Source organism: Garra rufa, chromosome 13 (assembly GCF_049309525.1).
Source record: "Garra rufa chromosome 13, GarRuf1.0, whole genome shotgun sequence".
NCBI classification, from domain to species: domain Eukaryota; kingdom Metazoa; phylum Chordata; class Actinopteri; order Cypriniformes; family Cyprinidae; genus Garra; species Garra rufa.
In genome coordinates, this window is record NC_133373.1 from 2,438,250 (window position 1) to 2,464,367 (window position 26,118).

The 26,118-nt window shown below is 33.6% G+C and overlaps 1 long non-coding RNA gene across 1 annotated transcript in view; it reads right to left on the bottom strand.

The window, feature by feature from the left end:
• Window positions 1-2,885: 2,885 nt before the first annotated feature.
• Window positions 2,886-26,118, bottom strand: part of LOC141283800 (uncharacterized) — a 33,892-nt gene continuing 10,659 nt past the window's right edge. The window contains exons 2-3 of the long non-coding RNA XR_012338218.1: window positions 13,910-14,139; window positions 2,886-4,602 (exon numbers count right to left, since the gene is read on the bottom strand). This is a non-coding gene — a long non-coding RNA (uncharacterized lncRNA). The remainder of the gene's footprint in view (window positions 4,603-13,909; window positions 14,140-26,118) is intronic.

Here is a 26,118-nt window from a genome sequence, read left to right on the forward strand (position 1 = left end):
TTGTACTGTACCGTTCTTGCCAGATTGTTCCACATAAATAGCACTTTTGCAAATCATGTCCCCTTACATAATATGTTTTTGGGTATTGTATCCAATGAAAACTAGTGGGTTTACTGGCTTTAAACTGTCATTACATAAGTTAAAAGATTGAATACAACTTTGTAAGGCTTTAAAACATAATGTAATGGAAATACTGTATGCACAATATATGTAAATATATTAAATGTCAAACTACTCTGACAGTTATATTTGCTTTGTGAGATTTGAGGTCATAATCACAAACTTTCATTTTACACGCTAGTGCACTCTATTATTCTGAGCCAGGTTTGTTCTGTCCTGTTTAATCGAGATAGACGCAATAAAATGCCTAAGGGATCTGTGGTTAACTTTTTATACACAATCAAATCAGACTTTGTGTGTTACTTAATGGCTTTGCTTTGAAATTCCAAGTTATGAAAATACAGGATATGCACAAAAAAAGCTTTGTCTTTATTTTAGCAGTATTGCTTGTGGTGAATCCCTCATTGGAAAGGCATCTTATTCAGCTCGGCCCGTCTTTGTGCTTAACTTTTCCTTAAAAGGCAATTCGTGTGGGTTCATGAGCAGGATTCTTAAAAAACATGCTCCCATGGCAAAGATCACTGTTCTGTGCGAAGAAGACACGCAGTGTTATCCGTACAGGACATTATCGAACGAAAACAGAATGTAGAAGAGTAGACAACATGAAAACAGCAGAGAACGTAGATCATTATACTTGCTGCTATAGCTTGCAAATCACGTTAGTGGAAAAAATACTAAAGAGGTGCCCAAAAAAGACGTTTTCCAGACAACTGTCGAGTCTTGACCTACTAACAACACGTCCAATCTAGCACGCTACCCTGCCAGATGTCGACCCTGCAGTTTCTGTTTTCTTTCAGTGTATTCAGTCATCTCACATGCCACCTTCAGGCATTGAGTTGCTGAGTAGGTCACGTCTTCTGGCCTTCAAAAAAGTAACTTTTTTCTCTCTTTCTCTTTCTTTCAAGTTCTCCAATTTGCCCAGGTGTTAACTTCATTTGCCATTCAATAGACTGCATGAAAATAAGAAAGACGGAAACTTGACTTCCTTTCATTTATTTGTGCAATTTGCCTCGTTCGCTGAGAAGCGAGGAAGCCGTGTACCCAAACAGTCATTATCCGTCTTTCATAAGCCGACATCGGTTGTTTGCTTTTGGGTGATTTAACAGGAATACCATTTTCTCTCTCTTTCTCCTTGTAATTTGGCAAGTACTCCTAACTGGTTTCCTGAAAGCGCTTTGAGTACTGTTGGTCAGATCTACCTTTTTTTGTTTCATCATGTGCCAAGGTAAACGTTTCATTCATAGGGAGTGTGACTTAACTGTTTTTCTTCACCGTTTTTTCCAAAACAGGTGTTTCATAGCGTGATACCCTGCTATCCTTCTCAGTTTTACTGCTTCTGATCCAAAGATATCAAAGGAAGCAGGTATGTTGTTTTTTTTCTCCAATGAATATTTAGTTCAAAACATTGCATTCACCCTGTAAATTCATGTGGCTTTGCCTTTCCTGAAGGCGCTGTCAGAGTCTGACAGGCTAAAAAGACCTACAGGTGTTACGGCTTATTTACTTAATGGTCACAGTCAGGCTTTGAATAACATTCGCTTCTCACTTCAAATGTTTTCAGGCATTTTTACAGTGCAGAAATTAGTCTTTTGTGTGTTTTTAAACCCATTATTATTAACTGAAAAATCACCTTGACTGTTCTTTTTGCCCACACTCCTTTGCACTTTGTAAATGTGTGAACAGCTTTGTCAAAACCTGAAAAGGCCTGTCAGTAATGGCCACTTTCTCTGGAAGCTGTTGGTCTTCTATTGACTTGCTAGACAGTTTTAGTACCAACAGCCAAATAGTTTGTGAAGTCCACCCTGGGAACTTCTCATAAACTGCAACTTACTAAGCCACAAGGGGTCAAAGACGAAAAAGGGTTTAAACATAAAAACAGTAAGTGTAATACTGCTTTAAATTGTTGTTTTTCCCAAAAAATATCAAAAAGTTTTCTGTTTAATTTAAATGCATTTTTGTTTTAGTTTTTCTGAGCAAAAAATAAATATCATACATTTTTTCCTGAATTTACAGAAGACACCCATTAAAATGGTCAAACAGTGTAATAATCTTGTCAGGCATATTTACAACTATAATCAGTTCATGACATATTAAAAGATGAAATACTTTTACCCCAAATACTAATTTTTAATGTAATTCTATGTTTGTTTTTTTTTTAAATATTGCCACTATCCTGGGTTCTGCCCATTTGTTAGTAAGCATTTTGTATTTAATAAAAACACACTAAAATTTGATATGCATTACACCCTTATTCTTTTAAATATTTTATTATGTAAGTCAGAATATATTTTTACATAAATATTGTGACGCTGAATGACAATGCAACATTATTTCAACACAATTTTGACATTTTATTCTCCAAAAACTTAAACTTTACTTATATTTAATGTGCTTTCTATGGGCAATCTTTTTTGTAAATTTATTTTGATGTGGACATCTTAACGTCTTTGACAGTGATAAATAATAATACATTTGTGTTAATTATATTACATTTAGAATTTATATTTTAAAAATCTGAAATCTAATTTAAAGGCCTGATATTTATTATATTTTATTTTAAACTCTAAATAAGCAATGACCTAATTAACAAATAATATATGTGGAATAACATATAAAATGTTACACAAAACAAGTTCATTCTTCAATTTTAATAAAACAGGAAGAGAAGAAATGATGCTCTCAATTCAGAGTCAACTGTCATTATAAGATAAGCTCTCTTTTGGGCTTTAGGGACGTGTGTGCTCATATCAAATAGCTACACTCTGTTATTGAGGTTTTTCCTTTTTATTAGGAAGTGTGTGTATGTCATAAAGATATATTTGAAGAGGACACAGTTAATGAGATAGCGGCTGTGTAAACAACCCTTAATGTCATTGTTCATAAAGTGTTTCATGTTCATTTTCAGTAATGGCAGTACTAGCAATTAGGCCTTGTAAAGCTTCAAACACATGCAGTACACAAGATCATTAACATGCACCGTGCAGAGTAAATTATTTTATATAGCCATGGTGAGAAAATACATATGATAAATTGCATATGACATCTACAGTACACAGATACACACATTTTTAATTTTTTGTGTTTTTTAAAGAAGTCTCTTATGCTCATCAAGGCTGCATTTATTTGATCAAAAATACAGAAAAAAAACAGTAACATTGCAAAATGTTATTATAATATAATCTAATGTTTTTTTTTTAATATGCTTTAAAATTAAAAATTAAAAATTTATTCCTGTGATGCAAAGCTGAATTTTCATCAGCTGTTACTCCAGTCTTTATTGTCACATAATGCTTCAGAAATCATTCTAATATGCTGATTTATTATTTTTATTATCAATGTTGGAAACAGTGCTGCCAATATTTTTTTGGAACCTGTGATGCTTTTTTTTCAGGATTCTTTGAGGAATAGTATTTATTCAAAATATAAATCTTTTATTAATTTCTAAGAATTTAATCATTTAAAATTTCCTGACTGCAAACTTTTAAACAAATGCTGTTCTTTTTAACATTTTATTGATCGAAGAATTCTAAAAAAGCATCACAGGTTCCAAAATACTAAGCAGCACATCTGTTTTCAACATTGATAATAAATCAGCATATTAGAATGATTTCTGAGGGATCATGTGACACTGAAGACTGGAGTAATAATGCTTAAAAATTAGCTTTGTATCACAGGAATAAATTACATTTTAAAATATATTCACATATAAAACAGTTTTTTTTAATTGAAAGAATATTTCACAATTTTACAGTTTTTTTCTGTATTTTTGATTAAAAAAAAGCAGCCTTGATGAGCATAAGAAATGTCTTTAAAAACCATATATATAAAGGAAAGGAAAGGAAAGGAAAGGAAAGGAAGTGAGGTGAGGCCAAGTATGGTGACCCATACTAGGAATTTGTGCTCTGCATTTAACCCATCCAAGTGCACACACACAGTAGTGAACACACACACACCGTGAACACACACCCAGAGCAGTGGGCAGCCATTGCTGCGGCGCCCGGGGAGCAGTTGGGGGATCGGTGCCTTGCTCAAGGGACTCACCTCAGCCGTGGTATTGAGGGTGGAGAGAGTGCTGTACATTCACTCCCCCCACCTACAATCCCTGCCGGACCTGAGAATCGAACCTGCAACCTTTGGATTACAAGTCCAACTCACTAACCATTAGGCCACGGCTGCCCCCATATATATATATATATCAGCTTGGCAGAACTTCAGTCCATTAATGGTGTTACACAATGACATCATGCTTTAACTGTGTGTCAGCATTAAACAACCTCTTTCACAGGAACACTGGACACCTTCCGAAATATTCTCAGACTGGAAATCATAAGAGCGAGAAAAGCCGACACCTGTTTAGTCTACGCTGCTGACCCAAATCTGATACAGATGCTGGTTCACACTTTATTAGCTGATGCTGCACATTCAACCGCTCCGATTAGAGCTCCACCTCGCTGCTGCTGAATCAGACGAGATGCGATAGTCCTGTGGAAAGAGAAGACAGGCTTGATTGTGTGGCTTAAGGGTGTAACTGGGTGAAAGTCTTAATGCAGTGTGGTCACTCAGCCTTGACTGATCATCGGGTTTAAGAAACGGTATCGCATAGAACGTGTTCTGCAAAATAGCAAACACCCAGAGTCCGGCCCTTGAGTCATTGTCCAAGTATGCTGGAAAATGGCTTTTCATAGTCTTTGTGATGGTTTTGTTTTAAACACCCTCATTCCAGTGCTAATATCGCCTCTCAGATCTTCCTTGCAATGTCTGATTAACTCACCATCAACATACTTTGAAGATTTCTAAAGGCAAAACAGGAAAGTTGAAAGACTTGAATGAACACAATTAAGCTCCTCATATCAAAACACTTGAGTTGCACCTACATTAGCACATTTTCGCAGCTAAAAAATGTCTTAGTCTGTTTTGTCACTTTGTACACGGCAAAATATTATTTTCATCCTTAGTGTTTTTGTCTTGTTTTCTAGTATATCTGAAAATTCTTAAATCAGGATGCATTTACATACAAGTAAACAGACTTGAGATATTATGTCTTGCTTTCTGAAAAAAATTACCCAAATTTTGTTAGTTTTTGCTTAAAGCAAAGATATCTGCCAATGGGGCAAGCAAATAATCTTTTAGCCTTTGATTTAAGATTATTTTTCTTACCCCATTGATATGTTTGCTTGTTTTAATCAAAAACTAACAACATTTGAATTTTTTTTATGAAAACAAGACATATATCTTAAGTAATTTTACTTGTCCAGTTAATGCATCCTGATTCAAGAATTAGTATCTTTGTTTTGTTTCTAGTCAAAATATAAAAAAAAAAATCTTAAATTAAGATAAGTTACATAAGATATTCAATCTTGTTTTAAGCAAAATGCACTTTATTTATTTATTTCCCCCCATGAAACAAGTAAAAATATCTGCCAGTGGGGTCAAATATTCTTTAAACAAGGGTCTTTTACTTTCCCCGCTGGCAGATAATTTGACTTCTTTTAAGCAAACTGTGCTTAATTATTTTTTTCTCTCTGGAAACAAGACTGAATTTTTAGATATTTTGACTAGAAAGAAGACAAAAATACTTAGAACAAGCTAAATAATCTGCCAATGGGGTAAGCAAAATAATCTTATTTCAAACTGAAAACAAGATTATTTTCATAATTGAAATGATTATTTCAACCCTATTGGCAGATTGTTTAGCTTGTTTCAAGCAAAAAAAAAAAAAAAAAAAAAGCTATTAATATTGACTTGTTTTTACTGAAAACAAGACATTTTTTTTACTTGTCTAGAAAATCCTTGATTTTAGAATTTTACAAAATATTAAGTAAGAAAAGCCTTTTTTTGCAGTGCACTTTCAAACCAAGCTGCTTTCTGTAAGTAAACACTGCAAAAATACACAAGCAAAATAATCTGTCAATGGGGTAAGAAAAATGTTCTTGTTTTCTGTTTGAAATGAGATTTGTTTTGGCAGATTGGCATATTATTTAGCTTGTTCTAAGCAAAAACTCACTTAATTTTGAATTGTTTTTCTGAAAACAAGAAACTAATTTTAAGAATTTTTAGATATTTTGGCTGGAAACAAGACAAAAATCTAAGTAAGAAAGGCATTTTTTGCAGTGCTTATAAATGCATCTTAATTTAAGAATTTTTAGATATTTTGACTAGAAACAAGACAAAAATACCAAGCAAGATATGCTTTTTTTGCAATGCACTTTCAAACTAAGCATTGCGAAATCTGTGTGGATAAATTTCATGCAGGATTCTTAATTGAACGGATTTGCATTGAAACGTTGCTTGTAAAGATGAACAGAACACTGGTAAATGTGACATTTTTGAAGTGACCTTTAACGTGTGTTTTACGTTGATTATATGAAATATTCTTGTTCCACTGTCTGTAAACTTGTGTTCATTGGTCTTATGTAACAAATGACTAAAGAATGAAGCGAGATGTCATCATATGGCTCTGTAATTGAATAATGGTCAATAATTACAGAAAAAAATACTAGTTGCAGAATTAACTCCCCCATGCGTGTGTCAATTATAGGTTTCATGTCTTAATTTAGTTTTGGAGGCTGCATTTTTGCCTCCAAAATAGATGTATGCACAAAATCCATGGTTATTTGAATAGAAAACAGAGTAGTTTATAATATAGCAATAATGTGGTTTTAATAAGAAGCAATAATTCTGATATTAGATAATAGCATTAGAAATAAGTTATGTAAGGGTGAAGTTATTATGCAATAGTGAATAACTTGAATAACTATGACTCAAACTGCTCTTTGTGATTTATTTTTTTATTTATTTTCCTGGAACGGGAAGTTTCTAAATATATAGTGTCTCAAGGGAGACAAAGTTTCCAGCTGATGAGTGATGAAGTTTCATCACATTCACTGAGACGAGGAAGTAGAGAGACATCTTGAACGCATTTGACCCGGGGTTTTAGAGGTCAGCTGTGTTTGCTCACAAGTGCGTTCTCCCTCAAAGTCAAACAAAGCTGATCAATTATGTGTACATTCCACTGACAGAACTCAACAGGACTGATTCTTTCTCGTAAACATTTGTTAAAATGTTTTTAAATTGGATTTTTATTTTATATTTTCCAAAAGTTTTTAATTTAGTTTATTTTTTTGTATTTTTTTGTAATATTTTTTTAATATTACTATACGTTTATTTTATATTTATTTCAGTTTAAGTTTAGTTCTAGTTTGTTTTGAAGTAGTTATTATATTTTTTGTAATCATTTTAATTTAGTAACTTTGCTTTTTTTGTCATTTAATTTTTTTTATTACTAGGTTTCATTTATTTTTATTTCAGTTTTAGTTTTTATTTCCAGTTAGTAATTTTACAGTTTTTCAATATTTTTTATATCTAATACTTTTTCCACTTTGCATACAATTCTCCTACCATTCGATTTACATTAATACATTTTAATGTTATTTTAGTCTTAATTTATATACTCGTATAGTTTATATTGATATTTTGAATTAGATTTTTATTTTATATATTTATTTATTTATTTTTCTAAATATTACTATATACGTTGATTTTATATTTCAGTTATGATTTTAGTTCAGTTCTAGTTTGTTTTAAATTAGTTTTTATTATATTTTTAATTTAGTAACTTTGCTTTGTTTTTGTGATTTAATTTTTTTTACTATTTAGGTTTCATTTATTTTTATTTCAGTTTCAGTTTTTATTTCCAGTTATTTTAGTTTTTCATCTAATATTTTTTTTTATGTCTAATACTTTTTCATTTTAGTTAGTTTTATTAATTTTGTTCTGAGATTCATACAATTCTCCTACCAGTATATTTACATTAATACATGTTTACTGTGTTATTTTAGCCTTATTTACATACTGATATAGTTTGTATTGATATTTTGAATTAGATTTTTATTTTATATTTTATTTTTATTCATTCATTTATTTTTCTAAATATTACTACATACGTTTATTTTATATTTATTTCAGTTTTAGTTTTAATTCAGTTCTAGTTATTCTGAAGTAGTTTTTATAATATTTTTTGGTATTTAAATTTTAGTTACATTTTTAGTAACTTTGCTTTGTTTTTGTCATGTTAATTTTTTTAGTATTACGTTTCATTTATTCTTATTTCAGTTTTAGTTTTTATTTTTTTATTTATATTTTTATTTTCTACATTTTTTTCATGTATTTATTTTTCTAAATATTACTATATAAGCTTTTTATATTTATTTCAGTTTTAGTTTATATTTTTTGTAATAATTTTAATTTAATAACTGCTTTGTTTTTGTTATTTATTTTTGATTAATATTTAGGTTTCATTATTTTATTTCAATTTTATTTTTTTATTTATATTTTTATTTGATATATTTTTTTTATTTATTTGTTTTTCTAAATTTTACAATATAAGTTTATTTTTATTTCAGTTTTAATTTTAATGTTGAAGTACTTTTTAATTTCAGTTTATATTTTCATTTTTAGTAATCTTGCTTTTATTTTTATTTTTTATTTATTATATAATAAAAAAGACCTTTATATGTGTAAAACCAGTTGTCTTTCAGAATTAAGTTGCCTTATTATATAAAACCTTTTTGTGTGTTCGTGTAAAACGCAGACAGAAATTGATTCAAATGCATGAATTTGGGACTGTACACTGTCATGTAAGCAAGTCTGTCATTTATATGTTGCTTTTCTTGCAAAATCCGGGGACAAAGGAAAAGATTATATAAAGAGGTGGATTACATGGCCTGTTTGGAATCTGGATATATCTGGCTGATGTGTCTGGCAGACACCCATTTGGACGCAGAGTCGTATTGTCTGTCAGTGAAGGAGCCCCAGAGAGCTGCACTGTCTGTCTGGGCATGACTCATACTAAACAGTGCACTTTTACCTTCACTAAACCCACGCCACAGTCTAGTCATTGGTATGCAATAATCAAACCCCCTGAGTACCTCCTACAGTGTCATCATTGTGCTCTACAATGTACTGCCTCTTTCTAGTGATGATCCAGAGAGAAAGTAATGCACTTCAAAAAATGCTTAGCTTACTTAGTGTTTTTGTCTTGTTTCTAGTCAAAATATCTAAAAGAATTTATTTAATTAAGATGCATTTACTAGATAAGCAAAATGACATAAGATATTTTGTTTTGTTTTAAGCAAAATACACTTCATTTAATTTATCCCCCCGCTGGAACAAGACTTAATATCTTATGTAATATTGCTTATCTAGTAAATGCATCTTAATATAATATTTTTTTTTAACTAGAAACACGACAAAAAAAAAAAACGTATTTCAGACAGAAAACAAGATTAGTTTTCTTACACCATTGGCAGATCATTTAGCTTGTTTCAAGCAAAAACGCGCTTAATTTTGACTTGTTTTTCTGAAAACAAGACCATTTTTAATTGTATTGAAAAAACTTCTTGATATTTTGTCTGGAAACAAGACAAAAAATCTAAGTAATAAAAGCATTTTTTGCAGTGAGTGATTCACTGCAAAAAAAAAAAAAAAAAAAAAGGAATTTATTTTGTCTTGTTTCTAGTCAAAATATCTAAAAATAAATTCTTAAATGAAGATGCATTTACTAAGCAAAATAACAAATATTTAATCTTGTTTTAAGCAAAATGCACTTAATTTATTTATTTTTTTCTCCCTGGAAAAAAAGGAAAATTATCTGCCAGTATTTTATGTTATGTTATGTTATGTTGCAAATATTCTCAAAACAAGAGTATTTTACTTTCCCCACTGGCAGATAATTTAATTTATTTTAAGCAAACTGCACTTAATTTAGCTTTTCCCCACGGAAACAAAATCTAATACATTATGTAATTTTTCTTGCCTAGTAAATGCATCTTAATATAAAAAAATTCAGATTTTTTTTTTGACTAGAAACAAGACAAAAATACTAAGTAATATAAGCCTTTTGCAGTATGTAGTGAACATGACCACTGCAAAAATGTTTTTCTTACTTAGATTTTTTGTCTTGTTTCCAGACAAAATATCTACAAATTCAAGATCAGAGAAGGAATTTTTTTGTTGTTGTTTTCAGAAAAAACAAGTCAAAATTTAGTGAGTTTTGTATAGAACAAGCTAATGGGGTAAGCAATGGGGTAAGCAAAAAAAAAAAAAATCTTATTTCAAACAGAAAACAAGATTATTTTTCTTACCCCATTGGCAGATTATTTTGTTTGTTTCGAGCAAAAATGCACTTTATTTTGGCTTGTTTTTTTTTTTTTTTAAAACAAGACAATAATTATTACTCGTTTAGAAAATCCTTCTTGATTTAAGAATTGTTCGATATTTTGGCTGGAAACAATACAAACAATCTTAATAAGAAAAGCATTTTTTGCAGTGAATATGTGATTTTGGATAATCTAGCATTGCAAGTAGTACTAATATGATCCTAGGATTTAAAAGCAACTCATAAAACCAGTGTGTTTTTTGTCTGAGGGCCTCACGATGGGTTTTTTTCTCTCTCTTGAGCAAGATTTAACCTATATGGCATTTAGGTGACAGTTACGTAAAATCTGCGTGAGCTTGTGAAAAGCAGGTCTGTTTCTATTTAGGATCTCCCATGGTTCAATCAAAGTGTCTGTTTTCTTCTGTGCATGTATGTGTAATGGTGCTAAAAGCCTCAGATTTATGCTCTGGAAATAGTTCAAAATGACGTTAAGCTTTAGGGCTGGACACAGTTTGTCCTGTTCCTGATAGTTTGTTCAGCAGATTTGAGATTTGTTTTAAAAAATCATGCGCGTATGAGTTGCAAATGAGAAATATATCAGCTGATGAGTCTCAATTTGCACAAAACTTTGGGGATATTTTATAAAAAGTATTGCGAAATGATGGCGTTTCCATTAACCAATGTTATGCGACTAAACGTTTTTTTTTTTCCTCTCACGATAAGTCATGGCAACAGATTTTGCCTATATTTATTATATTTAATTTTTTTGCTATATTTAATCGAATGTGACTTGTAAATGCGAAAAAAAAAAACCCATTTCCATTGCTGTTTTGCGAAATAATATTCCTTTTTTTCCAATTGCCTGGAAAACCACTTCATGTGAGCGTAAAAACTTTTTTGAAATATGTGAAATTTTTTGCGCAATTGACGCATTTCCATTAGGCATATTTTCAATTCGCAATTTCAATTTGCACAATTTAAAGGGTAATGGAAAAACAGCTTTAGTTTAGTATCAGATTTCTGTAGTATCAGATTTGACACTGATTTCCATCCGAAGTTGCGAATTTAACTTTTGCGCAAAATTGGAATATTGCATTTGCAAGTAATGTCTGTCTCCATGCAACTAGTCAAGAGAACAAAATGATCACTTCCTGATAAACTGGCATTATATATCACCAATAAAGTAGGAGAAGCCACTGAATGTAATAGCTTTCATATATAATAAATTACTTGCGCCTCAGAGCAACCAGACGAAACTAGATGAAAATAAATGCGGTCGCTGATTTCAAAGGTGGATGCCTGCTGTTTAAAACTTAGTTGTGTAAGACAGTTTCTAAAGGCAATTATACAGAAATACTTTGTTGACCATAACAACATTTCAGATGCTGTGGATCGAGATCGGTTTGCTGGTTAGTCAGGTTTTGCCGTCCCATATGAGGATTTTATTCGGCAAATGCGTTTCCATCTCCCATTATTTGCAAAATAATTTTTTTGCGAGTTAAGAGATTTTTATTTGAAATGTAGCATTTCCATCCCTCGTTTCTGATACGATACACTCTTAAAAATAAAAATGCTTTAAAAGGTTCTTCAGAGCGATGCCATAGGAGAACCATTTTGGTTCCACAAAGAACTCTTCAGTCAAAGGTCTTTAAAGAACCATCTCTTACCTTTTTATAATCTGAAGAACCTTCTTTTGCCACAAAGAACCTTTTGTGAAACAGAAAGGTTCTTCAGATGTTATGGAACCATTGAGACACTAAAAGTTATTTTATGGCATCATGAAGCACCTTTATTTTTATGAGTGTAGTTCAAAATGCACAGAATAACAGGGCGATGGAAACACAGCTATTGTATTCAAGAAAGTGAGACATGGTTTATGTGTTGATTTTCTTAGCCGAGGATTGAAAGTGTGTACATATGTAGGATTTACTGAGGGTTGACTTTTGGTTGCTGGGTGCTGAGTTGACTATGTGATCGTATAGTGATGCAGGGGGTCCTCTTGCTCCAGATTGCTCAGGATCCACACTGAGGGCCTATTCACTGGCTCCAGCCCCAGAATTCCCCTGTGTCCAGGCATTCCAACACCTTTGCTTTTGAACATTTCGGAAAGTTGATAAAATCTCTACACATACACTCTTAAAAATAAAGGTGCTTCAAAAGGTTCTTCACAGAGATGCCATAGAAGAACCATTTTTGGTTCCACAAACAACCATTCAGTCAAAGGTTCTTTAAAGAACCATTTCTTGCTTACCTTTTTATAATCTGAAGAACCTTATTTGCCACAAAGAATCATTTGTGAAACAGAAAGGTTCTTTATAGAACCATTTAGAGAAAAAGGTTCTTCTGGCATCGTGAAGCACCTTTATTTTTAAGAGTGTAGGTTCATAGAGAATAAATGTATGCTTTGGATAAAGCGTCTGCTAAATGAATAAATATAAATATTTTTTAATTTCACGTTTTTTTTATATGTGACCCACAAAAAAGTGTTGATTTTTCAAAATTGAGATTTATACATCATCTGAAAGCTGATCCAGCTTTCCATTGATGTATGGTTTGTTAGGATAGAACAATATTTGGCTGAAATACACCTTTTTAAAAATCTAGAATCTGAGGGTGCAAAAAATCTAAATATTGAGAAAATCACCTTTAAAGTTGTCCAAATGAAGTTCTTAGCAATGCATTTTACCAATCAAAAAGTTTTCACATATTTATAGTAGGAAATTTACATGGTCCTTACTTAATATCCTAATGATTTTTGGCATATAAGTAGATCAATTTGACCCATACATTGTATTTAAAATATACCTGTGCTACTTAAGAGCTGGTTTTGTGGTCCAGGGTCACATATAATGTAGTGTCATTTAACATGTTAATTTACAGCCCTCATATTTATTTGACAAAGTTTACACACTGCAAAAAATGATTTTCTTACTTAGATTTTTTTAGTCTTGTTTCCAGCCAAAATATCTAAAAATTCTTAAAATAAGAAGTATTTTCTAGACAAGTAAAAATTGTTGTCTTGTTTTCAGAAAAGTCAAAATTAAGTGTGTTTTTGCTTGAAACAAGCAAAATAATCTGCCAGTGTGGTAAGAAAAATAATCATGTTTTCTGTTTGAAATAAGATTTTATTTTGCTTACCCCATTGTCAGATTATTTAGCTTGTTCTAAGCAAAAACTCACTTAATTTTGACTCTAGAAAATCCTTCTTGATTTTTACCATTTTTAGATATTATGGCTGGAAACAAGACAAAAAATCTAAGTAAGAAAAGCTTTTTTTGCAGTGTAGGTCTCCAATACTTGATTCCAATATTCCATACTGATCCATTGCTTATACTGATGTATAATCACATTTCCTTTATTAGACCATTTTGGTGAGACGGGGGCTTTACACATTCTCATGTTTGGTCCTGATGACGTCTGAAGTGATGTTAGTACACTGCATGTGTGTTTGCCTTCCACTCATTCTCACAGCGCGCTGTTGACTTCTCTCACCATAAACTCACACAGACCTGCATCCACAGGCCAGACGCCGAAACAGACCGACAGACAGAATCAGAGGGAATGATAATAAAAGCCTTAAGCTGGATTTCCAAAACAATTACAAATCATGCTCTTAAGAACATCTTAACTTACGTTGTACATTACTTAAGAATGAAGCGATGCTTGTTTCCCAAGCCAGCATGCCGATCATGTGCGATTAACATTTGTTCGTGTAATAGCGGTCCAAACCCAGAGTTAGATCCATACTGTAGCGTCTGCTGATCTTGAGACACGTCTGGAATCCTTATATCCTTTCCATCTCGCCATGTCTGGTTCCTCAGGTTCTCTGTTTCTGAGTAAGCATTGGGCCGTGGCCTTCTCTCCTGTCAGAGGGAAGCAGAGGAACCGGTCGGTGAGAGCTGGCAATGTGTCAGGCAGCACTGTTTCCAGCTGCTGTTGCTGAAGAAAAACGAGACTCTGGAAATAAAACCAGACAGACCCAAGTGCCTTAATAACTCACAGCAGGGCCTACAAGGAAAAAAAATAACAGAAAAAGAAGGGAGACGGAGACGGAGGCACGGCCTGATAGCAAATTATACGAAGGAAAATAGCAAGCAGTGTTTATGTTTCAGAATTTGAAAACACATTTTGCAGGATCTCCGTGTGTTACAGCCTTTTCATTTTACCAGCCAGCAAATTCACTTTAACATTTGACATGATGCAAAGACAATAATGTCATGGATTGACTGACAGCTCAGATTTAAATAAAAAGCAATAGAAAGAAATGTTGGCACTGTACTCTGCCAGTTGCTTCTAATTTGCACAGGTACTTTTTTGTAAGTCGTTTTTTTAATCGTACATATGCTAACAGAAGGAAAGAATAGAAGAACCTTTTTTGTCTAAATGGTTCCATAAAGAGCCTTGAACATCTGAAGAACCTTTCTGTTTCATAAAAGGTTCTTTGTGGTGAAAGGAGGTCCTTCAGATGATAAAAAGATAAGAAAGAGATGGTTCTTTAAAGAACCTTTGACTGAATGGTTCTTTGTGGAACCAAAAATGGTTCTTCTATGGCATCGCTGTAAAGAAACCTTTTGAAGCACCTTTATTTTTAAGATGAAGTTAAAGGTAAAATTTGGCCAGAAATCAAATGACTTTTTTTTTTTTAATAAGATATTTTGAAAAATGTGCTGGTTGCTCTTTTCCATGCAAATACATATACATTATTTATATCTATATTAATTGAATTTTCAGAATCATTACTCCAGTCTTTAGTGTCACAGGATCCTTCAGAAATCATTCTAATATGCTGATTTATTTTGGGAACAGTTGATAATAAAGTTGTTTAATATTTTTTTTGGAACCCGTGATACTTCTTTTCAGGATTCTTTGATCAAAAAAAGGTTATAAAGAACAGCTTTTATTTAAATGCTCACCTTCATGTCGTTCCAAACCTGTTTTATCTTCGAAACACAAATTAAGATATTTCTGATGAAGTCTGAAAGCTTTCTGACATTCAAGGCCCAGAAAGGTAGTAAGGACATTGTTAAAATAGTCCATGTGACATCACTGCTTCAACCTTAATTTTATGAAGCTACGGGAATACTTTTTGTGCACAAAGAAACAAAAATAGTGACTTTATTGAGCAATTTCTTTTCTTCTGTGTCAGTCTTTAACATGCGTTTACAACCGTACAGGTTTGAAACGACATGAGGGTGAGTAATTAATGACAGAATTTAAATTTTTGGGTAAACTGTCCCTTTAAATACAATGCATGAGTCATATGGACCATTTTTATGATAGCTTTATGGCACTTTCTTATCATTTTGGAGCTTGACACCCTCAGTCCTCATTTGCTGTACTTAACTGCCACTCAAAAGTTTGGGATCAGTAAAATTTTTAATGCTTTTAAAGGAGACTTTTCTGCTCATCAAGGCTGTTTTTATTTGATTAAAAATACAGAAAAAAACTGTAATATTCTGAAATGTTAATGCAATTTAAAATAGTGGTTTTCTATTTTAATATACTTTAAAATATAATTTATTCCTGTGATGCAAAGCTGAATTTTCAGCATCATTACTCCAGTGTTCAGAGTCACATGATTCTTCAGAAATATATATATTTTTTTCAGGATTCTTTGATAAATAAAATATTAAAAATAACAGCATTTATTTAAAATGGAAAACTTTTGTAACCTCGTTCAAAGTTTGGGGTCAGTCATTTTTTCTTTCTTTATCTCTTTGAAAGAAATTAATACTCTTATTCAGCAAGGATGCGTTAAATTGATAAAAAGTGATAGTAAAGATTTATATTGTTAGAAAAGATGTATATTTTGAAAAAAAAGCTGTTCTTTTAAACTTTTTATTCTCAAAGAATCCTGAAAAAAGTATCACAGATTCCAAAAAAATATTGTTTCCAACATTGGTAATAAAAATAATAAATCAGTATATTAGAATGATTTCTGAAGGATCATGTGGCACTGAAGATTGGAGTAATGGCTGGTGAAAATTCAGCTTTGCATTATTTTGGACTGCAATAATAATTTATAATATTCATTTTTTCTGTATTTTTTATCAAATAAATGGAACTTTTTTAAAAAAACACAAAAAATCGGCAGTGTATATATTGAAAAGAGAGGCCAGAATCATTAATGAAAGAAAAAAAAGTCATGTTTGGACATCAGAATGAATTAATTAATGTGTGAACCACAATAAATAATATAGAACTTATATGTAGCATCTATACGGTAATTGCAAAGAAGAGGAATGCATATAGTCTCTCAAACTCTACTGTATAAAAATGCTTACATTCACATTTTTAGGACCTTCAGAATCATTGTGTGTGTTTACATGAGTGAGAATAAAGTGCAGACATATCTTAAATCTAGTCTGTGGTTTGCTTGACCTGTTTGGGTGTCAGTAGTAGAGTTTCTCGTGCTATGGCACGATATGTTTGTGCAGGTGTGGAACGGCCCATAGGAGGAATTTCCTGCCTTATGGGAAGCTTAGAGCTGTGTGGCGTACGGCTAGACTGCTTTAACGACCCAGTACTCCTCACACACCCCTCATTGAGCACCTCCACACCATTCACTCAACACTTCCTCACCTTCAACACAGGTTAAAGGTCACAGATGAAACTTTTAGACTGCCTCTGTGATCTGTAAACACCTGAGTAGATCTTATACACACTCACTCACATAAGAATTGCTTGGATTGGACACATGCACTGAATTGTATTGTATGCATACACTGCCACTCAATCAGTAAGATTTTTAATGTATTTTAAATAAATTTCTAATGCTTATCAAAGCTGTGTTTATTTGATCAACAATACGGAAAAAAATGTAATATTGTGAAATATTATTACGATATAAAACACAATTTTTCTATTTTAATATACATTGAAAATCTAATTTATTTAACACTTAGAACAAGCAAAATAATCTGCCAGTGGGGTAAGCAAAAATATCTTATTTCAAACTGAACACTGCAAAAAATGCTTTTCTTACTTGTTAATTTTTTTTGTCTTGTTTCCAGCCAAAATATCTAAAAATTCTTAAATCAAGAAGGATTTTGTAGATAAGTAGAAGTTACTGTCTTGTTTTCAGAAAAAACAAGTCAAAATTATGTGCGTTTTTGCTTGGAACAAGCAAAATAATCTGCCAGTGGGGTAAGAAAAATAATCTAGTTTTCTGATTGAAATATACGGCATATACATTTTAAAAAAAAATAAAAAAAATAACACTACATAAAAATATAAATGCCTCAAAATTTCTCAAAAAAATTCTGCTTAGCATTTAGTATATGGAAATTACTACTATTTTTCATTTTTTCATAAAAAAACACCTTTGGCATTATGCAAAAAAAAAACAAAAAAAAAAACAGCATTTAAAGGGTTACAATTCTGAAAATGAATGAATGTTATGAATGTGAATCGATGGATAGAACAGATGCTGGTTAAAACATCGACATCAGTGAAAGTGGAAAAAAAAATATTAATCATATTTTTATGACCATTTTTGTCCATTTTGCACCTATGTGTAACTTAAAAAAAAAAAGGGTTAAATACAGAACTGCACAAACCATTATAAATGAATGCACAACTGTGCTTTTATCTTCAGGTGGACATCCAAAGCCTTAGTAACAGATGAGGGCAAGAACAGACGAAAAGAGAGTGAAACTCAGCAGGAGAGGTCGAAACAGACTAATAAAAATAAAGAAGAGATTCCTCAGTCAGTCAGCTGAATCTAAACAGAGCTATTTTTAAGTCCTAAGACCCCAAGGCATCAGCTGTCTATGAATGAACAGTTCCTGCTCACATCCGTTACATCACTAACCTGACCCGAAACCGTCGGCCCACACAGGGGATGCACAACAGATGTCTGCTGCGGCATGTGTGTTACCGGCTGTTGAGGTAGCCTGCAGCAAAATCACCATAGGAGGATTAATATATCTTTGCTGGTGGTAAGTAGGTTGCATACAAAACAGCAGGTCTGGGTTTTTTACACATGACTGACTGTATAATAACAAGGAAATGATGGTTTGGTTTTATCCTGAAACCACTTTAGGTAAAAAACATGTATCGTGACATTACTGGCAAAAGTGTGATTGCGTCAGTTGGTCACTGCCTAATAACAGTACAGTATGTGCTTTAGTATGTATGTAAACCTGTGTGTGGTATGATGATGCAGAGAAATGCAGACCAAGTCACTGTTGTTGTCATATTAGTGCTATGATGTCCTTGTAGTTACTTATTTCTCCTAAGGATGTCACAAGTTACTAAGCAACAATTCCAAGAAAATGCTGGAGGTCTTGAGGCCTCCTCAGCCACACACGACGGTGGTGGGTGGCGGAAATAACCACCAAAGTAGTCGTCTTGCTCACACACTTGCAAAAGCAAGGACACTGGCAGGCCGCAGTGCAGATGTTGGGTCTTCTCGAACTGTCTGTACAAGCACATTTCCGCAGTGCTGTTATTAGAAACACGGCCGTTGCAAAGACACGGTGTGTGTGTGGGTCGCGTGGTTGTTCTGCTATGTGTCAAGAGTTCATGGCAGGCCTTTGGGTCACTCTAAACACATTTAGGTTCTCATGATGCAATGACACATGTATTTTCGTGAGCTCAAGTAGGTCAGATTCGGAGAATGACCAGATAGCGTTTTGAACTTATGCCCTTAGCCGTTGCAATGCAATGACGTTACTCTCTTGCACTGTGCTGGTTGTCTTTGGTCCATATATCAGCCACTATCTGGGGTTGAAGAAAGATTTTGCTGTAAGAGCACAAACAGCATGGGGCACAGAAGTAGGGCAAACCAGTCTGTTTTTACCATTTCTATCATGATAACTCTCTGAAGACAACAAAAAATCCAGAAGAATGCATTTAAAAAAAAATATACATTGATTTTAATTTTAATGAATGAAATAAGTATTTGACCCCTTCGCGAAAAATGACTTAGTACTTGGTGGCAAAACCCTTGTTGGCAATCACAGAGGTCAGACGTTTCTTGTAGTTGGCCACCAGGTTTGCACACATCTCAGGAGGGGTTTTGTCCCACTTCTCTTTGCAGATCCTCTCCAAGTCATTAAGGTTTCAAGGCTGACGTTTGGCAACTCTAACCTTCATCTACCTCCACACATTTTATATGGGATTAAGGACTGGAGATTGGCCAGACCACTTCAGGACCTTAAAGTTCTTCCTCTTGAGCCTCTCCTTTGTTGCCTTGGCTGTGTGTTTTGGGTCGTTGTCATGCTGGAATAACCATCCATAGCCCATTTTCAATGCCCTGGCTGAGGGAAGGAGGTTCTCACCCAAGATTTGATGGTAAATGGCTCTATCCATCATCTCTTTGATGCGGTGCAGTTGTCCTGTCCCCTTAGCAGAAAAACACCCCCAAAGCATAATGTTTCCACCTCCATGTTTGATGGTGGGGATGGTGTTCTTGGGCTCATAGGCAGCATTCCTCCTCCTCCAAACGCGACAGGTTGAGTTGGTGCCAAAGAGCTCGACTATGTTCTCATCTGACCACAACACTTTCACCCATTTCTCCTCTGAATCATTCAGATGTTCATTGGCAAACCGCAGACGAGCTGTACATGTGTTTTCTTGAGCAGGGGGATCTTGCGGGTGCTGCTGGATTTCAGTCCTTCACGGCGTAGTGTGTTACCAATTGTTTTCTTGGTGACTATGGTCCCAGCTGCCTTGAGATCATTGACAAGATCCTCTCGTGTAGTTCTGGGCTGATTCCACACTGTCCTAATGATCATTGAAACTCCACGAGGTGAGATCTTGCATGGAGCCCCAGACCGAGGGAGACTGACAGTTATTTTGTGTTTCTTCCATTTGTGAGTAATCACACCAAATGTTGTCACCTTCTCACTAAGTTGCTTGACGATGGTCTTGTAGCCCATTCCAGCCTTGTGTAGGACTACAATCTTGACCCTGACATCCTTAGACAGTTCTTTGGTCTTGGCCATGATGGAGAGTTTGGAATCTGATTGATTGCTTCTGTGGACAGGTGTCTTTTAATACAGTTAACAAGCTCTCCCTTTAAGAGAGTGCTCTAATCTCAGTGTGAGACCTGTATAAAAGACTCCTGGGAGCCAGAAATCGTGTTGATTGTTAGGGGATCAAATACTTATTTCACATATTAAAATGCAAATCAATTTATAACTTTTTTTAAAATGCATTTTTCTGGATTTTTTTTTTGTTGATGTTCTGTCTCTCACTGTTTAAATAAACAAACCATTAAAATTATAGACTAATCATTTATTTGTCAGTGGGCAAACGTACAAAAATAGCAGGGGATCAAATAATTTTTTCCCTCACTGTACCCATAGCAGATCTATACAGGTGAAGCTGGGGAAGGTGGAGGGTTTTAGAGGAACTTCATGTCAGAACTTGGCATTATTATAGTAAAGATTGCATTTGGTACCTTAAAACAATATAAATAAACTACTTGACCTGTATATTGAGCTAGTTTATTATTTAGTAGGAAAGTGGCATGTTTGTAATAGAAAATGTGCGTCATAAAGTGTGTGCAATCCCAAAATCCAAACCCACTTCTCATAATCTCTGTGGCTTTGGGTAAAATCTCTGTAAAGCTGCTGACCTGATATTTTTAGTTGTTTTTCCAAAGCTACTTTGTGTGCGTGCGTATGCACCTCCATGTTGAAGTCATTGTTTCAGTGGTGCACACCTTGAATAGAGGTCAGCAGAAAACTTGGGAAATACCCTCTCTGCGTCCTCTGAGACTTGTGCGTTTCAGATTTATATCTCAGTGCCTGGGGATCAAGATAAAAAGGCGGCTAAAAGTCAGGTCTGGGTCTCATTCGTTTCGAGTTTAATAACTGGAGCCCTGGGAAGAGGGTGAGAGTATAAAAACAGTTATGCCGTGAGTTCACCACTCGTTCGCCCAGCCTATAGTCTCGTAAAACACTGCACGTTACCGAAACACGGCTTTCATCTGGGAACTCCTGGAGCTTGCACCTCATTCAGCAATGTTATAGAGTCTCTATGGAATGGAGAAACTCCCAGTTTCAGACATGCAGTGAAAAATGATCGAAATCCTTTTCGAAACAAATCAAGATTCTTAAGTTTATAGTTTAGTGCCAAATCGCTCAGCTAACCGTTAAAAACTCCAAGCCTGGCAAAGTCTGACAAACAACATCCAGAGTTATTTTTGCCAGGTTAAATCAGTTGTTATTTAAGTCATTTCGTACAGGTTTTAAATGACCTGAATGCCTACAGATTTGAGAAATCGAAGTATACTTGTAGTTAACCTAGGGTAAAAAGAATTTTATTCAAGTGTGCTATACTTCTTTTAAACTAAAATAGAAAAGTATACTTTCCGTCTACTTTTTATGTACAGTGCTTTATATACTTCTCATAAATATACTTAAAATGACATTCAAGTATACTTGACTTATAAAAAGTCTCAATATATTTGAGCTATACGTGCTCAGAGAATCTGTGTTTTCATTGTTATACACTAGGGGTGCTATTATACAACTTCTGTACAGAATTTCCAAAACACAAGTGAAGAAGAAACCAAAACAACAGATGCTTCCACATGTGATCTAACACAATCGTCAAACATAAAACAGCATCAAAACCATAGGTATAGAAAACTGTGTAACATTATGGAATAAAATGATGACCCATGAAGAGGTAATAATGACTGTCAAGCTTTGAGATGTTGATCAACTTCATATACATTTATTTACTACTTTTCTAAAACCTACCCACATTCAAATGTTTATAAAAAATAATGCATGAAGCTAGAATAAAATGTTTTTGTTTACAAGCAGATCCCCTGTTCTTTCTTTTGATGTTTTGTATGTTCAGATATTCATATAACAAAATATATACAGATGAATACCTAAATAGGGACATGATTTAAAGTATGATGTAAAGTTCATTTAAAGAAAACTTATGAGTATACTTGCTGAATAAAACTACTAAATGAGACTATACTTTAAAGTGTACTACAAATGCATAAAAAAGCATTTAATTAGTAAACTATCAGTATACCTGTATGTTCGCTTTTAGTATACTTGCAGTACAAACTGAAAACAGATGTAAACTAGTTGTGTGCTTAAAGTTTACTACTGTTATAGCTAAAGTATACTTAAAAGTATACTTTTATATAGTGCACATACAAAGATAATAAAAACAGTAATAATAAAGAGAATAGACAATATAAATTATAAATAATATCGTAATAATAATATATATATACTTTTTTTTTAGCATCTTTAAGTAAAACTTTTTTTTTTTTTTTTTAAGGTCATACTGTATGTCTTATGTATGTTTTAGGAAATGAACAGGGTGCATAATGTTGAATGAACTCTGACCCAGCCTGATAGCCATCAGATAGGACAGGCCCAAGTGTGCAAACATAAGCATGCAGAACCTAAAGATGTTTTTGACATGATAAATTCCTTTTTTTTTGACATTTTGGCACAATGGGTTAAAATCTTCTAAGTAAATGCCAAAATTGTTTGCACTACAGTGGGTACTGTTTGCCCCGAAAGGGGACATTCCGACTTTGGGAGTGTGATTTACGGCCTCCCGGTGTGGACACGCTACCTCTGCTCTCTCTGATAGCCAAAAAAGAGAAAAACAATCTTTTATGGACTATTTTAATCTCTCAAAAACATGTTTTCTCCCACACATTCATTTCCAGAGATAACTGTGAGTTGCAACCTCTTGACTCCCAAGTTCCTGAAAAATACAAGCAGTGCCTGATCTGACAAAAACGGATGGGAGTACATTACATAGCCAGATGAAAAACAAGTAGCTAACACATTTTTGTGGAATTAGTTTTTTCATCATAAATCAAGGGGTTTAATTAATCATACTCTTTGTGGAATGAAACCCAACTGAGGTTCTCTCGTGATTAGAGTACGTGCCGTTTCAAACGTCTTTGGCGCAGGGCTGAATGGAAAGCTTGGGAAACTGGATAATTCTTTGCATTGCAGTGCACACAGTAACCATGCAAAAAAAAAAAACCATGCATTCTTTAATCATAGATTGGTTAGTCTCTGTTCCAAGTATTAGCCCCACTTAATGCAGTTCAAATAAAACAAACTGCTTCCAGGATGTGCAGACACTCACACACATACATTGCTATTATTACGGCAGAACTCGAGAGGGGGTGAAGTCATTGTAATTGTTTGGGCTGCCAAAGATGAACCGAAGAAGAGAGGTATGTGACGTTAAGGCATATATCATGGGTGAAGTTTAAAACAGGCCTTGCATCAGAGCAACTGTGTTTAGATATCATTCAATAGTTATTCACTGCCTCAGACACCTCAGATAGCAACAATTCCGTCACCAGATGTCTGCGTTTATTTCAAAGGCGCAGAGAAGCAATACATCTTACATGGGGTTTGAAGTCATTTACAGAAAATAAAGCAGGAAGTCATACTCCACAAGTAATCAGGATTAGGAAAGATTATGTGCATTTCAAAGTGGATAAGATTTTATTGTGAGTTATATAATCAAATCAGTCTATACACATTTAAAGCAGTTTTATTTGAATTTGAATGTATTTTATTTTATTTATTTATTTATTTTTTTTATTTGCTATATGTGATCCTGGAGCACAAAACCTTAAGTCGTAAGTAGCACAGGTATATTTGTAGCAATAGCCAAAAATACACTGTATGGGTCAAAATGACCGATTTTTCTTTTATGCCAAAAATCATTAGGATATTAAGTAAGGGTCATGTTCCATCAATATATTTTGTAAATTTCCTACCATAAATATACTAAAAACTTAATTTTTGATTAGTAATATGCATTGTTAAGAACTTCATTTGGACAACTTTAAAGGTGATTTTCTCAATATTTTTTATTTTTTTGCACCCTCAGATTCTAGATTTTAAATAGCTGTTTTTCAGCCAAATATTGTTTTATCCTAACAAACCATAAATCAATAGAAAGCTTATTTATCAGCTTTCAGATGATGTATAAATCTCAATTTTGAAAAACTGACACTTATGACTGGTATTGTGGTTCAGGGTCAGATTAAAAAATAAACAATTACATTTACTTTTATTCATTTAGCAGATGCTTTTATCCAAAGCGGCTTAAGACTAAGGAATACAACAATATATTCTGTAAATTTCCTACCGTAAATATATTAAAAACTGTAATTTTTTATTAGTAATATGCATTGCTAAGAACTTAATTTGGACAATTTTTAAAAATGTTTTTTAATTTTAAATTTTTTGCACCCTCAGATTCTACATCATTAAAATGATTTCTGAAGGATCATGTGACACTAAAGACTAAAGTAACAGCTGATGAAAATTCTGCATTGCTTCACAGGAATAAATTATATTTTAAAGTAATATATATATATATAATATATATATATATATATATATATATATATATATATATATAAAAACATTTTATATTGTAATAGCATTCTGCAGTATTACTGTTTTTTTTCTGTATTTTTGGTTGAATAAATGCAGCCTTGATTAGCATAAAAGACTTATCTATAAAACATTACAAATCTTACTGATCCCAAAGTTTTGAGCAGCAGTGTATGTATGTATGTATATGTATATATATATATATGTGTATATATATATATATATATATATATATATATATACTGTATATACAGTATATATATATATATATAAAACTTAATCTTAGTGTCAATAAAGCTTCAGGTTGGGTTAATTATGGTTAATTATGAGTTATTATTAGTTTTATAAAATCCTAATTATATGCCAGGATGTATAATTGATATAAGTGTATAAATGATATGTTCACCTTGAATAACTCCTGGTTTATCTCCAGTTTCCGGAAGTCTATCCGTCAGTGAATGACCCGCATTAGGCCTGAAACAGGGCCTCTAATCATTTTCTCGTGCCCAAGATTTAAAAAAGATTTTTTTCAAAATACAAGGGCATTAAAGGTTAAAAAAACACTGTTTCTGAGAACTGACTTTTTGCTGTACAAGTTTGACTGGAAAATGTAAAATACTGTAACCACCTCTGGAGCTGTTAAAAGCATGCCACCGTGTTCACTGCAGCTAAACTTCAACTTTAGAAATGAAAGGCAAACATTTTCCCAACTAACTTCAGAAATGCGATAAAGTCTAATTTGACTTCATAAGGTTCACAGGATTAACTGTGACAGCTCGACAAACTCCTATAGTACATACTGTATTGAAAAAATGTCAAAGAAAATAAACAAGTCCTGCATACTGCAGGACAAACAACCCCAGAATTCCAGAGCGATCCGGTGTACTGTGTGGTCAGTGAACGGTTACAAAGAGCCCCTGTGTCTGCGAGGGTGGTGAAACGGGGCCTTACGGACATTCCAGCGGACATAAGAAGGCTTCTCTCTCTACGGCCGTTCGAGCGGCTGTTTTCGTAAGCTACTTTAGAATGTTTGCGCAACTGCTGTTGACCACTTTATTAAAAATATCTTTTGATGCTGAAGCTATGTCCAGCAGTGGGGTCGGCTCAAACTGGTTTGCGAGGAGAAACAACGCTTTGTGGCCAATGAACGAAAGCCTGTAAATAGGGCCGCTTCGCAACTACGGTTTTGAGCTGGGGGAGCGTTTTTTGCGATCCGTCCCTGTTTGTCCAGGATGTAAGCGAGACGTACGCCGTTCGCACACACTCACCTGTCGAATTCACGCTTTATGCCACCTCAACCCCTCAGACACGCAATTGTGATCTCTCTAGCCCGTCTGCATTTGTTCGTCTGTCTGGACGGAGGTAAGAGAGATGGAAAACAAGCACAAAGCGGAAACGAAGTAGCCTGCGTGAGTTCGGAGGCGTTGCATGACGAAAGTAACAGTATGCTGTGAGTCAATAAATGCCTTGCTGCGGGGG